This window comes from Periplaneta americana, chromosome 13 (assembly GCF_040183065.1).
Source record: "Periplaneta americana isolate PAMFEO1 chromosome 13, P.americana_PAMFEO1_priV1, whole genome shotgun sequence".
In the NCBI taxonomy this organism is placed as follows: Eukaryota; Metazoa; Arthropoda; class Insecta; order Blattodea; family Blattidae; genus Periplaneta; species Periplaneta americana.
Genome location: NC_091129.1, coordinates 151831206 through 151843230, shown reverse-complemented (window position 1 = coordinate 151843230; position 12025 = coordinate 151831206).

Below are 12025 nucleotides of genomic sequence, written 5' to 3'. Positions count from 1 at the left end.
GATTGTCAATTTATAATAAATGTGTATTTTTCTCTCTTTTTCTCGTTCTTCTTCATTCTTGCTCTTGTGTTGTATTTACTGGTTTGAATTAAGTTACTTACTGTATTTAGTAAACTGTCCTTGTAAATGTTATGTTATATTATTGACTAAGACCACACCGTACACGAGCCTGGCTCTTACGGTAGTGGCTAGAAACATTGTTTTATAAATTTATAAAAGTTAGATTTTTTCTCACTTTTCAAAAAAAAATTTCATTTCGATTTTTTTTCTATGCTTTTCTTAGACTTTGAGCTATCAATTAAAAAAAAAATTACGCCGCAAGTGATTGTCTATCATAGGAGCTACGACAGGATATATATTTAAGGGACCGGGAAATACCGTATAAGCCAATGCTTCTAGCGCGCTCCTTCAATCAAGGTGACGTCATGCGCGGAACCTCACAGGACATGTGGACGAATGTACGGCGTGAAGTAGGCAACTATACGGTTTGACGTGCGACTGTACGGCGTGACGTGGGCGACTGTACGGTTTGACGTGCGACTGTACGGCGTGACGTGGGCGACTGTACGGCGCGAAATGGGCAACTGTACGGTATGACGCCGACGAGTGTACGGTATGATATGTGAAACTGTACGATGTGACGTGAACGGCTGCACGCAGTAGAATGGGCAACTATACGGCGTGACGTGTGCGACTATACGGCGTGACGTGGGCAACTGTACGACGTAACGTGGGTGATTGTACGGCGTCACGTGGGCGACTACCTGATGCGTACGTATGATTGTACGGCGTGATTATTGCTATGGTTTTGAAAAGAGTGGTCGTATGGAGTGACGTGTGTGAATATTGTGTTAAATGTGCAACATGATCGTATATGTGTCACGGCATGATCTGGCACGTAGTCGACCTAGTTGGCGAGTTGGTATAGCGCTGGCCTTCTATGCCCAATGTTGTGGGTTCGATCCCGGGCCAGGTCGATGGCATTTAAGTGTGCTTAAATGCGACAGGCTCATGTCAGTAGATTTACTGTCATGTAAAAGAACTCCTGCGGGACAAAATTCCGGCACATCCGGCGACGCTGATATAACCTCTGCAGTTACGAGCGTCGTTAATAAACCATAACATTCAGGCAAGTATGAGTGAAGACGGTATGATCCGATTTGTGCATTTTCTCTGTAAACATACACATTTCCCATGTGCACCACTTCCACATGCACTGGTTCGTAGATACGGACTATGAACAAAACCCTTCTAATGCCCAAAACCACTTTATCAGTCCTGAAGATGCTGAATATGTAAGCAGGCCTATAATGCTATCAAAATATCAACACTGATCTTATCATCACAATAAAATCGTCATCACTAGAATGAGCAATCGTAATAATCCAGATATACAGAAATATTTCACTGATTGGCAAATTTTATGTGCGAAGAGAAGAATAATATGACAACTCCGCAATTAATTGGCTGATGATCATGAAACAAATTCTGTGTATATTATCTTACTGTATATGATTATTGTCCATACCTGTGGAGTAACGGTTAGCACGTCTAGCCGCGAAACCAGGTGGCCCGGGTTCGATTCCTGGTAGGGCCAAGTTACCTGGTTGAGGTTTTTTCCGGGGTTTTCCCCTCAACCCAATCTGAGCAAATGCTGGGTAACTTTCGGTGTTGGACTCCGGACTCATTTCACCGGCATTATCACCTTCATCTCGTCCAGACGCTAAATAACCTCAGATGTTGATAAAGCGTCGTAAAATAACCTACTAAAGTAAAAGTATATTATTATTATCTTATTCAGTTTTGTGTATAAAATTGTAGTGTACTTTGTAGTGTTTTTGTAACGCAGTTTACTCCTGGTTCAGTGTTAGAGAAGGCCTTAACTCTGCCAGGTTAAATAAATTATTATTATTATTATTATTATCATCATCATCATAAATGCGCAAAATGAAAAATAAATGAGTACAGTAATGCACTTACAAATGTAACAAAAGAGATCTATCTACCTCGTCAACATCCAGATTTGCCGTACCCGTTTATTTTACCTGAGTCCTCCCCGTCCAATATGCCAGATAAGCCTAATATGACGATGGTTGCCTTCTGCAAGAACATCATGTGACAGATATAAATTAAATATGCTTTTACTTTCATTTTCATCATCATTATAAGATCTTCTTCTCCTTCTCCTCCTCCTCCTTCTTCTTCTTCTTCTTCTTCTTCAATATTAAAAGAAATTTTGCATGTTTGCGTGTAGTTATTTAACAGATACATGTTGACCCAACGTTCTTGCCCAATTCTCCAAACTGCTTAAAAATTATGACGCAGTGCCCATTTAATAATTTCTTTCGTTATACCAGCTACAATGTAAGAAATAATTGAAAGCGTATCTCGGAAACAGATTGTTGCTTTCATGCGGATCCGATCGGACGTATTTATATCGCTTTCTGCGAATTGTTTGGTACGGGGCGTGACTTTAATAGGAAACCCTGCACAGTTGTGCGCAGAATGGGAACCTGGACGACACGAAACGTCCCCTCCATCCCCCGCTCGAAAGAACGCCGTGACAACTTCATGACCGAGCCTTGCGGCATTTTCTCTAGTCCTACTTCGGCAACTTCGTGCCCCCACCACGTCCCTTGACATCGACGATGTCACGGAAGCCTATAGCCCCTTGTCTAGACACGAACCCAGACGCTCTGGCACCAAACGTCGAAATACAATCCGTACAATTGGCGTCGCACGAGAGAGCCTATCAGTGGAGGTAACGTTGATATGTATCAAGCGTGTAGCGTATTTGGAGTGTTATTAAGCCTTGTGTTGGACGGTATCGCCCTACTTTAAGTAATACAGACACGTAAAGCATCATAAATGTTGTGTGCTGCGTTTTGTGTATTGACTCGTGTTCACGGAATGGTACGTCGCACCACAGTCGAGGTTCTAAAAACTTAAATCTGTTGTTCATTTGTATATTTCGGTAACCAGTTTGCTGGTGAAACATACGAATCATTTCTCAGTAAATTTCAGGCCACTATCCTACAACAACCCCATCGAAAGTAAGAGTCATGGATAGCTACCGTGCTCCTACTGGTAGCCATTCACGAGAAGGGTCACGACATCGATTCCTATTACAAGATCTCTATATTTCGGTATTTCTTCAAGAATATTGCAACGAGGGAAACAAAATTACTCAACAGGTCCTTATATGGGCCAGCAATTGTGCGTAAATTAATGTATTTCTGTTCGAAATAATACTCCATTTCTGAAAATTCTGTTCATTAATTTTTACTTAAAAATAATGACAATAATAAACTTATTAATTAAAAATACAATTAATACTAATACTAATAATTAATAATAATAATAATAATAATAATAATAATAACAATAACAACAACAGGGAATATACTAAATTAAATGAAACGGTCACTTAAAATAACATTTGAAATATTCTAATTTGTATCTTAAAACTAAGATCGAACTAAAACCCACGAGTATATGTTAATATCTCCACAAGTACCTTTCAAGATTACACTCATTTCGCTGTCAACTCACTCACTGCACTGGAACTACGACACATTTCACTGATTCTATCCTGATTTCACTAACACTTCAAAAACATTTCACTGTTCAAATTCTTTGCACTGCCACTATAAACTATAAAGCTTCACTGACAGGAACACGTTTCACTTACACAGCACACTTCACTGACACGACATACTTCTTCACTGATACAACACACTTCACTGACACAACATACTTCTTCACTGATACAACACTTCAATAACAACATATCATTTACACCCTTTAACTACTGTGTATAATTACCGTCTATTAGTAAGGTCCTTAAGCCTATTTTTAAATGCATTTTTGGTTGTTGGTAAAGCCTTTAGTAAGTCTGCAGGTAAAGCATTCCAGTCCCTGATAGTACGATTGAGAAAAGAAAACTTTCCAGTGTCCGTCCTCTGCCTTCTTTCCCTCAATTTATATGAGTGGTCGTTCCTTGAAGAGTAATTTGGCGGCTGCAACCTATTTTTTATTTCTCTCCAGGCAGGCTCACCTCTGTATGTTTTGAACAGTGCGCATAATCGAATTCGCGTTCTCCTGTCCGTGAGTGTCCTGTCCCATTTTAATGGTGAATGGATGATTATATTATGAACAAAAATCTCCGGGAGCAATTAAAATAATTGAGACGTTCCTTAGAATAACAACTTAACGTACCTTATGTCGTTTTATTTTTTGTTTCCAGCATATATTGAATCTTTAACAACACACCTCCCTCCTAAGAAATATTATTTCCTTCAAACAAACTCCTGCGGTGGCTGAGTGGGCAGACCTTTACCCTGTCACACAGGCGGTTCAGTTCGAGTCCTGGTCAGGCTTGAATACTTTAATTGAAAATCCATAGAAGCGGACAAGATCGCAGTTGGGGTTTTTCTCGGGGTTCTTCCGTTTCCCATATTAGACATCTACATCACTATTACTCCATTTCGTCATCATTCCCTAGCATTCCCCGAACGCACGGAGGAACTAGGGAAGTTGCGTGCTAGAAACCTGGATACGCAGCGAAACTTAGTGTAGTCATCCGGTGTGGGTTTGGGACACACCTAACATGATGGTTAGTGCAATAGATCTTGAAAGGTAGCACTACTGGGTCATAGCGCCCGCCTCCCGTAATTCAGCTTCATTCTCTCCAACAAACACAGCGTCCTCTAGAAATCGTTGATCAGTGCAATGCTGTTATATCAGATCTAAAATCTTTGATGCTCTGTATCTCAAATTCAAGATTTTGTATTGAAGTTCTTGTTCCAGAGAACACCTCAAATTTTTTAAGGGATAGTGGGACTGAGCTTTGAAACTTCTAAAGTTTTTATCAATTGCTTTCAAATTCTGTGTTGCATGTGTACATTTAAATAATAGAACCAAATTTAATCACATTTCATGCATTAATTCGTTAGATATTAATTTTCACTTATTTTAGTGATATCAAATTATACGTACATTAAAACATCCCTGACGGCTTCAGAATTGCTTATGCGTATTACAATTTTCTGTGGAGGGCTTACATTTCATGACTGAGGAAACAACGCATGGATTTTTAAAATCGAGCATTGGTTAATGAGGTAAAAAAAATTTATAGAAAGTCTAATTTTTGCTTGATAATCCTATTCCATTTTTAAAAGTTACAAATTCATATCATCACAAGATTTTAGTGAAGAGCTGATTCCAAGCACAGATTTGTTTATTGAAGCATGCTGAGTATTCTTGCGAAGTTTTATTCAAATCCCAGCAAATGTAAGCCCCTGGTAACCTTTTCACTGACGAAAAACGTGGTTTTGACAAAACGAAATTTTAGTAGGTGTGTTAGGTTTAAAAGAGCTGCACGTGGTATTTTAAGAATTGCCGCCAGATCTCTAAACATGGTGGGCGGAGGGTAAATGTAGGACAAATGTTAAATATATAAGGTAACTATTTCCATAAAAAGAGCAAACATTTATTTCTGTCATTTTGACCAAAAACTTAGCTACTTACAAATGGCTTTTAAGAAATCCGGAGGTTCATTTCCGCCCTCATATAAGCCCGTCATCGGTCCCTATCCTGACCAAGATTAATCCAGTCTCTATCTTCATATCCCACCTCCCTCAAATCTATTTTAATATTATCCTCCCATCTACGTCTCGGCCTCTCCAAAGGTATTTTTCCTAGCGGTCTCCCAACTAAAACTCTATATGCACTTCTGGATTCGTCCATACGTGCTACATGCCCTGCCCATCTCAAACATCTGGATTTAATATTCCTAATTATATATATTTTGATGTACCGAAGTACATATGATATTTCCATGCAGATATTCTGCGTCATCATATGATGAAAGAGTGATGGAACGGAGAAAAATTCTCTCCGGCGCCGGGATTTGAACCCGGGTTTTCAGCTCTACGTGCTGATGCTTTATCCACTAAGCCACGCCGGATACAACCCCGACGCCGGTCAGAATCGTCTCAGATTAAGCTCCATCTCTTGGGTTCCCTCTAGTGGCCGCCCTCTGCACTACGTCATAGATGTCTATGAACGCGGGACCGAAGTCCATACATGTGTTGAGGTGCACTCGAATGAGTGACTGGTTGGCCGGGATCCGACGGTATAGGCGCCGTCTTAAATCACAAAGTGATTTATTACGCATATCATATATATTTTGATGTACCGAAGTACATATGATATTTCCATGCAGATATTCTGCGTCATCATATGATGAAAGAGTGATGGAACGGAGAAAAATTCTCTCCGGCGCCGGGATTTGAACCCGGGTTTTCAGCTCTACGTGCTGATGCTTTATCCACTAAGCCACGCCGGAGAGAATTTTTCTCCGTTCCATCACTCTTTCATTCCTAATTATGTCAGGTGAAGAATACAATGCGTGCAGTTCTGCGTTGTGTAACCTTCTCCATTCTTCTGTAATTTCATCACTCTTAGCGCCAAATATTTTCCTAACAACCTTATTCTCAAACACTCTTAATCTCTGTTCCGCTCTCAAAGTGAGAGTCCAAGTTTCATAACCATACAGAACAACTGGTAATAAAACTGTTTTATAAATTCTAACTTTCAGATTTTTTGACAGTAGAATAGATGACAAAAGCTTCTCAGCCGAATAATAACAGGCATTTCCGATTTATTCTGCGTTTAATTTCCTCCCGAGTGTCATTTATATCTGTTACTGTTGGCCCAAGATATTTGAATTTTTTCCACAAGAAAACTCAGTCCTACTGTCCATTAAGTACTTCTTTTATCGTATATGTCTTCAAAGCCATACTTTCTTCTGATTTACTCCCAATTAATTTTATTTTTAATTGCATTTGTCTATCTGAAATCGGCTAATACTATAAGAAATACGAGGTTTGTTCAAATAAACTCTTCGAGCCCATTTATAAATTTATTTATTAAGGTAGGTACATAAAAAATATGATACGTATAGAAATATGAAGGTTTAAGACTTCTCTATTTTGTTTCAATCTTAGTGGATTGCAGGCCTATGTACCACCAGAGTTACTGAAAATACAGTCGGCATAAAATTAACAGAAACACTCAAACAACTAAATAAAAAAATCTTTGTGATGTTAGACCACGTGAGAGGGTGGGTGAGAATTAATTAAAACGTACGAACTTACTATCTCATGACCCGCACGTCACAAAATAAAACATTCCAGGAGTTCGTACGAGCGCAGAATTAAATGTGCAGGAAGTGAGTGAAATGATGATTGGCAGGGACTCGCTGACTTTACTGCAGCGGAAGTCTTCCTGCGAGAATCATTGCAGGAGGACTCGCATTTGTTTCCAAGTCGCCAATATTTATTCTCGCGGAGATGGGACCCACAGGCTAAATTAAACTACGGACATTAACAGATCACTTTCCCTGTACAACGATAATAAAATACCGGTACATCTGTACAGTGTTTGCTACTTCTATTTAGATTTTTAACGATAAGGTTTAAAATATTTTAGTTTGGGAAACAAAATAATCGTGAATTGCAGTAACCCCACAAAGCCACAATTTTTCTCATATTTAGTTTTTCATACGGTTGTAATGTTCATACGTAGGTCTTTCAAGTTGTGCAGAAAACCCACACGTCCAGTGCTCAGTGTACACTTCACAGCGGCGATAAGTTACAGTGTATTGCAAAAAATTGCAAGAACTCCACAAATCCAGTGCATGTGGATTTTTTTTTTTTTTTCGGAAAATAACAAAATTTTCAGTTTGTTTTCCTTTGTTTTTCTATGGGATTAAAGGAATTTGAAGAATCGAATATGCTAATATCGCACTCCCAGTAAAATACTATCGCAATTGGAAACTTATGATTCGTAAAGATACGCTATTTTCTACAATATTTTAATACGTACATACCAAAACCTTTGATAATTTACTATTGGAATTTCATACTTCCAACTAATAAAACAGCTTGGAAAATTATTTACGAAAGTAATATGATTTTCGATATACGACAGTATTTTATTGTAAGTCCCACATATGAAGGGTTCAGAGCCATAGTGGGCCAAGCGCCATTTATTAAAAACAGAGAAAGCAAGGATTAAAGTTAAATGAATACCATAGTTTAATGAAGACTGACATATCATTTAGTTTGAATGTGTATACTTTATATTACTTGCTATACGTTTCCATTGATTTATGGTAATAACTTCATTTTAACCTTTGTTTTCTACGGTTTTAGTAAATGGCGCTTGGCCCACTATGGTTCTGAACACTTCATATAAACTTAGAGAATTTATGGTGATCCTAGAAATCGTGAACTTCTACCATCTAACCACTACATTCGAAATTATATACTTACTTATGGCTTTTAAGCAACACGGAGGTTCATTGCCGCCCTCACATAAGCCCGCCATGGGTCGCTATCCTGAGCAAGATTAAACCATTCTCTACCATCATTTCCCACCTCCCTCAAATACATTTTAATGTTATCCTCCCATCTACGTGTCGGCCTCCCCAAAGGTATTTTTCCCTCCGGCCTCCCAACTAACACTCTGTATGCATTTCTGGATTCGCCATAGGTGCTACATGCACTGCCCATCTGAAACGTTCGAAATTATATACACAAAATATATGAAAAAATATGTTGTAATAACTGCATAGGCCTATAAATATTTTCAGAATATTTAACTTGAAAATACTCGTATGTACACAGGAAAAAAACTGTCTAAAACATTATGAAATATATAGAAAACCTTTCAAATTGTCGAAATCCAGTCATTCACTATCACGACATTCTCAAACTGTTCTATGGTTCTGGAGCAGTTATAATGAAAATAGACACAACAAAAAAAAAAACCTCTGTCGATATTTGCCTTCATGTAGTCTGCATAAACCATTGAATACAATTTCTATCCACTCTACGTGACAGCATTTGTCTCTATGTAAGCTGAAATCGTTATTCTTTTTTCTCAAAATAAATTTAGAGTTACGGACGTAACACCGAATCATCGTTGTACCAGAATCTATAAATCCATACATCACTACTGCTTTGAATCTGCGTCTTTCGTATATGATTTGACATATTCACTTTAAAAATGTTTCATAAATATTTTATAGGTAAAAAAGCAAGCGAACTGCATAGTGAATACGAGAAATCAACTCAAACTAGGACAACAAGATGCAGAGTTTGTAGCACAGAATCATCAAGCAGTTGCAAGTGGGTGGAATACAGGCCAGGATCCGCATACGAGAACTAAATTAGGTCTGCCAGCGAATGTATGAGGTGAACTTTCTTTTACCCTTCTTATATCTTATTTTGTTTCTCTCCATTTTTTCTTTCGATTGCTCACATCAATCACGATATCTCGCATGCTCAATGAGGATCGAAGCAAAAGGAGGCTGTGTTCACGGCATTGTAGAAACTTGCAGGTGAATAAACACACTAAAAAAAAAATAGAGACAATAGTAAAAAAAAAGTCTGTGAACCTTTACTGTAACTACATTTACAAGAGACAATATTCTGTTTAGCGAAGAAAGTCTGGTCTTGAATATTCGAGTCTTTCATTCGAAATCCTGCATACAATTTTAGTTCAAATAGAGAAAAATTATTATTCCAAGTCTGTACATTTCTATTTCTGTCTTCAACCTCATTCCTTTATAGTTCATCTTCCTCCTATGACTTTTCTTCTGCTTTTTCCTCTTCTTAAGGGAAGAGGGTGGTATTTTTTGGTGAAAAATAAGTAAATTTTCAAGAAACATTTTTTTTTTCCCTTAAAATACTCTGTGATATGTGTAGAATACATTGTACAGAGTGATTTATATAGAACTGACACATTTCTTTCTTTCTTTATTTCAAAATGAATGATGCTAGTCACCTCAAATGCAGAGTATCTTTGGGAGATTACTAATCTCTACAGCAAATGTTCAAAATTCTTTACTTAAATTCACGTAATGGCCAATTTTTAACCTCAAATTAAGCAGGAGTTTTGATTCCCTGTCACGAGATGCCCAGATGTTTATTCTTTATTATGTATATTTATTGTCACCAAAATTGTTATTCTTTTAGAGATCCAGTTGTTTCCAATTTGTTTACCAGTCCCAGTATTGTGTTTTCTTTGGGGGGATTACGAACACCAAATTCTCTCTGGTATGCTCTTTGAGTAACTGTAATTGAATTCGTAATCCAGTATTGCTTCACAAGGAAGAGGTGTTGATTTAATGTGTACTGCATTTTCAGTGACTAAAACAAAATGCCAACAATAAGGAATAAAGAATAAACATCTGCGCATCTGGTGACAGGGAATCAAAACTCCTGCTTAATTTGACGTTAAAAACTGGTCATTAAGTGAATTTCCAGCCTAATAAATAAAGAATTTTGAACATTAGCTATGGAGATTAGTAATCTCCCAAAGATATTCTACATTTTAGGTATAACAAATTGTGGTTAGCATCATTCGTTTTGAAATAGATAAAGAAAGAAATGTGTTAGTTCTATATAAATCACTCTGTATAATATTTTGTGGGTATTTGTGCCCTTATCGGATGTTGAGACGCCATTTTTAAACTTCCTGCGCTCTGAATTTTTAAATCACACCGCCCTTTGTTTGTTGTTTCCGGAATTTCATTTTTCCAAAACCAAATTTTTCTTTAAAATACTCTGTGATGTGTGTGGAATACATTGTATAACATTTCGTGGGGTATCTGTGCCCTTATTGGATGTTGAGACGCCATTTTTCAAGTTCCTGCGCTCTGGATTATTAAATCACACCCCCTTTGATTGCTGTTTCTGGAACTTTATTTTTTTGCTACATTGCCAGACAAAAATCGATATAATTTTTGAACTATTAAAAATATATGAATGAAATTTAGAATACACATTCTTTAGACTACTAGGAAACTTTTCTCTGTAACGGAATTTTCCTAATTGATTTCATTTTAAAAATAAGTCTCTCTGCTTGCAAGAAAGAAATTAAAAAAATGTTATTAAATTTTAATTGTTTATTTTACAACTGTAGGCACTAATATCAAATTCTGTTACAGATAGTTTTTTATTGGGTTATTTTACGACGCTGTATCAACATCTAGGTTATTTAGCGTCTGAATGATATGAAGGTGATAATGCCGGTGAAATGAGTCCGGGGTCCAGCACCGAAAGTTACCCAGCATTTGCTCCTATTGGGTTGAGGGAAAACCCCGGAAAAAACCTCAACCAGGTAACTTGCCCCAACCGGGATTCGAACCCGGGCCACCTGGTTTCGCAGCCAGACGCGCTGACCGTTACTCCAGACAGTTTGTAGAGCTTGCTTTTACAAAAAATTATAACAAAGTGTTTGAATTTATCTTTAAAAATGGCTTAGCGACTGAAGAACTTTCTTCCTGATAAATTAAAATTAATCCTTGTACAAACACTCGTGATGCCACACTTTGACTACTGCGATATTATATTAAGTAACCTAAATGCAAATTTGAGCAACAGGCTACAACGTGTGCATAATGCGTGCGTCCGTTATATTTGTAATATTCGTAAGTATGATCATGTTTCCCCGTCTTTCGAAACTCTGTCTTGGCTAAGGCTAAGCGATCGACGAGCCCTGCATTCTCTTGTTCTCTTATTTCAAATTCTGCGCACCGCTACCCCAATCTATTTGGCTTCTCGTTTTCAAAATTTATCCGCATATCATCAGCTAAGTACAAGATCTCATTATAACAATTTACTCATTATGCCCTACCACAAGACATCTTTATATTCTTCATCCTATACAGTTTCAGTTGCTAGAAATTGGAACTCGCTTCCGAGTGATATAAGGGGTTGTTGGACAATAGCTTCATTTAGGTCAAAATTACATAAATTCTTACTTAACAGATGAATTGCTGATTAATATTTGTTACTTATAATGAAACTAACATCTGTCCATTCTTATTATTATTATCTTTAATTTCTCTAAATAGATTTACAAAACCTCTAATGGCAATTACATTAATATTCTCATTATAGAAATAGAAATATATATATTCTCCCTGTAACATAGTCCTAGTGAGCTTATA